A 6,978-nucleotide genomic window follows, 5' to 3' on the forward strand; every position below is an offset into this window, starting at 1 on the left:
GGGTTGAAGTCAGTGTTCCTGAGGATACAACCTACACCTGTAATGCTTTAAAGCAAGGTTCTGATACCCTTGTTCCTCATAACAGAGAAACCTCTGCAACTGAAAGTTCAAAAACTTTGATGAAAGACTTAGAACATAAATTGAAAATCACAGGTATTGGTATGGATGGATACAAGATCGAACCTGTACTCTCATTGATGTCTCTTCCACCATCACTAATGTAGTCTGGAAAACCGTCAGAGACTATGAAGCCACCAAATTCAAATACAAATGTCATCTATGATGGTATTTTTGTATAGTCCTCTACTTCCCTTGTAGATGAAATAGAAGAGGCGATAGTCCTCAAATGGCTTTTTAAAGAAGAGAGTGAAGATAGAGAAGGGAAACACAATGATATTTCCCCTGCCCAATATGGTCCAGGATATAAGATGATTCAATGTATGGGATATTTAGGTACCGATCCTTTGGGAAAGCACCAAGATGGAATCATTGAACCTATCAAGTTACAAACTAAGTCTACAAATGATAAAACTGGACTTGGCTACCATCTAGAAAAGTCATCAAATAAAAAACATACTTCTCATCATGAGCCTAAGTGGAGGAAAAAGATACTACATCAAAAATCAAAAGAAGTAAATACTTAGCAAATTCAAGACGAGTATGAGAAAGAGAAAGAAGAACTAACAATCAAGAGAGAAGAAGCATCTTTTAATCAAGTTCCAACTGTATCAGTAGTAACACTATAAGAAGTAGATATTCTAGAAGACATAAGAGAAGAAGTCGAAGGAATCAAAAACCTGTTTGCACCACTACAGATTCCTGTCATATATACATGAAGAATGCAAGTAGAGGATTTAGAAATAGACTCAAATGAGTATGAATGGGGTCCAGAGCCTCTCTTTGATGCATCTACCGAAGAAACTCCTGAAGAACCTAATGACATCATAGATGAAGCACAAGAGATAATACACTCAAAGCTGTAAAAGGAAATAGAGGAAATCAGACTAAAAAGACAAGAAGATTATGAAAAACAACTGAAAGAAGGAAGAGAACAAGAAAATTATTCACCTACTATATCTCCCTCTAATGAGATAGAGAAAATTAGGTATGAGACTGCAAATAAAGAATTGGAGGCTACATAAGTAGGGTCGGTCATTAGTCCAGAGGAAGCTGAATGGGGAAGACGACAAAGACTAACATAGTCATCAAGGTTATGTCAACATGTATGTCAGCTACAAGTGATCATTGAACCAAATCACGAAGGAACTTGTAGTATCAAAGATGTAGATGTTGATATAATACAAGCTTTCACTAAGCCACTTGAAGAGGAGTCAGAGGATTCATCTTCTGACTCTGATCACTCTGAAATAATATCCATTTATGATATTTCCTATTCGACACCAAACTATGACTATTTTGTCATGAATGTCAAAACTCTATTTGATGAACCTGTTACTGTTGAACCACGATATGTAGTCTAGTCTGAAGTAGAGGATGGTGCTAATGGTAGGTCTCGTAAATAATAACATAAACTTCGATAATCATGTTCTAACTCTTTTTGGTCTCGAGAGGCTTACGCAAGGTAGTCTTCTAGAACTCAACTTGTCGGTCTGAGGTTGTGATGACAATACCATGAATTCCCTTGAACATGTTAAATCTTTATCCCTCATACATCCTTGTTGGCATTATGTGAACTGGTATGTGGACATAATGACATTGTGTGTTGTCATTGATGCCAATATGCTGAAGAGGTATGAACTGGCATATGTGTGAACCGGTATAACACTGTGAACTGGCATTTGTGCCAAAGTGAAGTGGTGTGCTTGTTCAAGATGAACCGACATATGGTTATGGGAATTGGCACATGGAAGCATTGTATGACTACCGGTTGGTAGTCTCAACTTTAGGGTTTCTGGTTGAAGTGCTTCAAGCCTGTATGGCTCAACTAGTGATCTTTGTGTGATGAGTTAGCAGTATAACGGAGAACAGATTGTGTTTCCACGCAAGCCCTGTGCGCGTGAAGGATCTTGCATGAAGAAGACTATCCCTATCTACCTTGGGAATGTGCGAAGTTTGTTAAACGGTGATGACGCGTGATGGGTTATCAGCCGCCATGAAATCAATGGATAATGGATGATGGAGAATGTCTTGAGATCGATTCAAGATTGTTGCATTTAATGTAGTATGATTCAACGGTTAGGATTGAACCGTTTGAATTGCTTAACCTAACAAGTTTAGGGTTTAGGGTTTTTGCTACCGACCTGTTTGTTTCCTATAAGGTCGATGTTGTGTTTCTTTCTGAAGTTGTTGGCAAAAGTTGTATGTGTGTATCCAAGGGAAGAGATACGTGATTCTTGCCAGACCAAAGGAGAGAGGAGATACTTGCAAAGTGAATGTGCAAAAGGTGAAGAGGAACCAAAATAGATCTGCATTAACATCAAGTGCTGCTACCAGATCATTGTAATTCCTGTTGATCTTTAACCACATCAACAATTGTGAAATCCCTTAACACGGTAGCCTTAACCAACTTGATACAAATCCATTAATAGGGTAACTCGAAGTTATTGAGTTCTGGGAAGCTATAGAGCTCTGGAGATCCTTTAGCTATTGAGTTCTTGAAATCCTCTAACAAGGTAACCCTAACCAGGTTTAACCCTTAACCGGGTGATCCCTAACATGATCAATTCCCAGCAGAACCTATTGTAATGTCTTTAATCGGACAAGGCTCCTAACAGAGCGGACTTCTAAAGAGTTCAAAAAGTAGCTTGTGGGTATTCATCCCCATCGTGGTTTTTCCCAGTTGGGTTTCCACGTGAAAATATGTGTGTCATGTGTGATGCTTTTATCTTGTGATGCTTTGTCATTGCCTGTTAAGCTTATGATGGTTCAGCTTTTTATGCCTGTCTATAAAACATATTGAACTAACTATTGTGAAGATCTGATGATAGTTTTCCTGTTCATGCATGAGAGTATAATGGTACTATAGTATTGAGCTAAGAGGAAAGCTAAGAGAGTAACCGGTTTATGATTGTTTGGAGTATTTGCTGTCAAATTGGTTTTGGACTGTATTTTTGTCTGTACTGATTCACCCCCCCCCCTCAGTATTGGTTTGGTACTATTCATTCATCATTGAGTTATCAATTGGTATCAGAGCCCTCTAGGTTCTCTATGTTGTAAGCTTAACCGCTTGAGGTAAAGATCCCAATCAAATGATGAAGAGGGAAGGTCCAAAGTTTAACTGAGAAAATTTCGGTATATGGAAAGATAGGATGAAGATATTCATCAGAAGAATGGGTGCTTAACACTGGAGTTATGTTGAGAATGTCTATGTTGTCCCTACCAGTACTCTCACCAATGACCAAAAGAGAGAGATACAAGAAAATGGGCAAGTCATGGAAGCCCTTATTAGTAGTCTATCTGACATTGAGTTTATTGATGTTCAGGACAAGGTAAATCCCAAAGAGGTATGGGATGCTCTTGAAAATATCTATGGTGGTGATGAACATGTAAAACAAGCTAAGGAAGAAATCCTAAGAGGGAAGTTTGAAGATATGCGGATGGTTGAAGGTGAGACCATTCAGTAGTATGGAATAAGAATCAAAACAGTTGTTGGAGAAATCAAGAGTGCAGGTGGTAAAATAGAAGATTCCACTTTGGTAAGCAAAGTCCTGAGATCCCTATTGCCGGTCTATGCAATAAGGGTTGCTGCTATTCAGGAGCTAAGATCAATAGACAAGACTAAGGTATCCTTGGACTCCATCATAGCCAAGTTGATAGCCTATGAGCTAAATAGTTTTGATGGCAGTGTTCAAAAGACTGAATCTGCTTTTAAAGCCTCTGCTATACCATCCAGAAAAGGAAAAGAAGCTAGCACTAGTGGTGAACCTAGACAAAGCAGAGAAATGGATGATGAGGAGATTTTGATGGCATTTGAAGCTCTTCTTGCCATGAAGCTTCCTAAAGGAACCGGTAAATACAAAGGTAAGCTACCTTTGAAATGCTTTACTTGTAACCAGATAGAAAATATTGCTATAAACTGTCCTAATGGCGATAACAAGGACAAACCAGAAAGGTTCAGGAAATTCAAAGGAGGAAACCGGAGAAACTATTTTGTGGTAGTTGATGAAGGTGTCATAGATGAAGGATCAGAGGATGAAGAAAATGAAGATATTGTGTTTGTTGCTATCAAAGAAGATGTGTCAGATAAGAAGACTCTTGTCTCCTGGTTTGATAATTCCAATGAGTGGATCATTGACAGTGGCTGTTCTCACCATATGACTGGTGACCGGAGCAAGTTTCTATCCTTGGAGGAGTATGATGGAGGTGTGGTTTGCTTTGGCAATGATGCACCATGCATGGTCAAAGGCAGAGGGTCCATCTCTCTAAATGGAAAGAGTAGTGTAGACAATGTGTACTGGGTTGATGGTCTCAGACACAACCTTCTAAGTGTTGCCTAGCTGAATGACAGTGGCCTCACTCTGGAATTCAAGAATGAAGTTTGCAAAATCAAAGGAAAAGATGGTGAATTGGTGGCCACCGACATGCAGACCAAAGGTAACCTATTTCATCTGAATGCAAATATAAGTACATGTCTTATGGCTAAGTTTGATGATAGCTGGATATGGCATAGGAGACTCTGCCATGTAAACTTTGATAACATTGTGAAGGCTAGTAAGATCAAGGCAGTTAGAGGGTTTCCGGTGCTAAGAAAACCAGATAATACCTTGTGCAGAGAGTGTCAATTGGGGAAAATGTCTTCCTCAACCTTTAAAGGTAAATCTTTCACTGCTGACAACTTGCTTGATCTTGTGCATACTGATTTGTGTGGTCCTATGAAAACTAGAAGTGTGTAGGGTGATAGGTACTTCATGATTCTCACTGATGATTTCTCAAGAATGATGTGGGTCAAATTCTTGAAAGACAAGTTCGAAGCCTTTGTGAAGTTCAAAGCTTTTAGAGCATTAGTGGAGAAGGAAAGCGGTAAAAGGATCAAGTGTCTCAGAACTGATCGAGGAGGGGAATTCACTTCTGGTGAATTCAACAAGTATTGTGAAGAATTTGGCATCAAGAGGCAACTGTCTACCCCCTAGACTCCACAACAGAATGGCCTAGTAGAGAGGAATAATCAGACTGTGGTTGAAGCAGCTAGAACCATGTTGATTCAAGGAAAGGTAGCTCACACCTTTTGGATAGAAGCGGTGAGCACTGCAGTCTACACAATGAACCGGGTACTCATCAAGAAAGGTAAGGACAAAACTCCTTTTGAGTATTGGACTGGTAAGACACCTGTGGTTAGCTACTTTCGGGTATTTGGTAGCAAATGTTACATCAAGAGGAGTGAACATCAGGGCAAATTCGAAGCTAAATGCGATGAGGGAATATTCCTAGGATATTCCACCAAGAGTAAAACTCTCAAGTGTTACAACAATAGGACTCAGAGAATTATGGAAAGTATCAATGTAAGAGTTGACAAATCCTCTGAGAAAACTAAGGAAACTGGCAGTGAGCAAGCTATAAATGAACTGGTTGCAACCTTCTGGGAACTGATTGTCAGTCAACCAAGTACTAGTAACAGTGTTCCTGAACCGGTGAATGCTGATACTGATGAAGATGAGGATGATGAAGAAAAGCAAGAAGAACCAGTCAAGACCATTCCTCGGTATTTTAAGCTGAATCATGATCCCAAGTAGATCATAGGAGATAAGGATGTAGGAATCCTTAAAAGAAGAAAGATTAGAGAAAACTCATGTATGATCTTTGAATTTGAGCCTAAATCATTCAAAGAGGCTCATAAAGATGAAGACTGGATCAAGGCAATGGAAGAGGAACTTGACCAGATAGAGAAAAATGGTACATGGTCCTTGGTACCCAGACCATAGCATAAAAATGTCATTGGCACCAAATGGGTGTTCAGAAACAAGCTGAATGAGGATGGCATAGTGATTAGGAATAAAGCCAGATTGGTGTCCAAAGGATATGCTCAAGAAGAAGGAGAAGACTATGGAGAAACCTTTTCTCCTGTAGCTAGATTGGAAGGAGTTCGTATGTTTCTTGCATATGTAGCTTTTAAAGGCTTCAAAGTATATCAAATGGATGTAAAATCTGCATTCCTAAATGGTGTACTTGAAGAGGAGGTGTATATTGAGCAACCAGATGGGTTTTCCCTATTTGAAGACAGTGACATAGTATGTAGGCTACATAAAGCCTTATATGGTCTAAAGCAAGCACCTAGGGCATGGTATGAGTGCTTAAATTCCCATCTTGTGAAGATTGGATTTGAGAGAACAAGTGAAGATAACAATATCTACTTGAAGTCTGGAGGAGATCAGATCCTGATCTGCTAGGTTTTTGTTGATGACATTATCTTTGGTGGAGATGACAAGATGAGTCATGAGTTTGCTGATGAGATGAAAAAAGAGTTTGAGATGTCACTCATAGGGGAGATTAAGTTCTTCATTGGACTTTAGATCCAACAGATGAAAGATGGAATCTTTATCACTCAGTCCAAATATGTCAAAGAGGCGTTGAAGACCTTTGGCATGGAAGATAGCAAACTGGTTGGTAGACCGATGGTGACCGGTTGTAAACTATCCAAAGAGGATGACTCCGTACTAGTTGATGAGAAGGAATACCGATAAATGATTGGTAAATTGCATTATGTAGTGCATAGCAGACCGGATATTGCACATGTAGTTGGCATTACTACAAGGTTCCAGAAAAAGTCCAAGAGAATCCCACTTGGTTGCAGTCAAGCAGATTCTTAGGTATCTGAAGGGAACAGTTGAATATGGATTGTGGTACCCATACAACAATGATTTCATTCTAAAAGTATTCACAAATGCTGATTGGGTAGGTAATGTGAATGACTGGAAAAGCACAACCGGTGGTGCATTCTTTCTCGGTGGTAGACTGGTCTCATGGATGAGTAAAAAGTAGAGTTGTATCTCTCAGTCTACAGCGGAAGTGAAGTATGTTGCA

The sequence above is a fragment of the Cryptomeria japonica genome, chromosome 1 (genome assembly GCF_030272615.1).
Source record: "Cryptomeria japonica chromosome 1, Sugi_1.0, whole genome shotgun sequence".
Taxonomy (NCBI): Eukaryota; Viridiplantae; Streptophyta; class Pinopsida; order Cupressales; family Cupressaceae; genus Cryptomeria; species Cryptomeria japonica.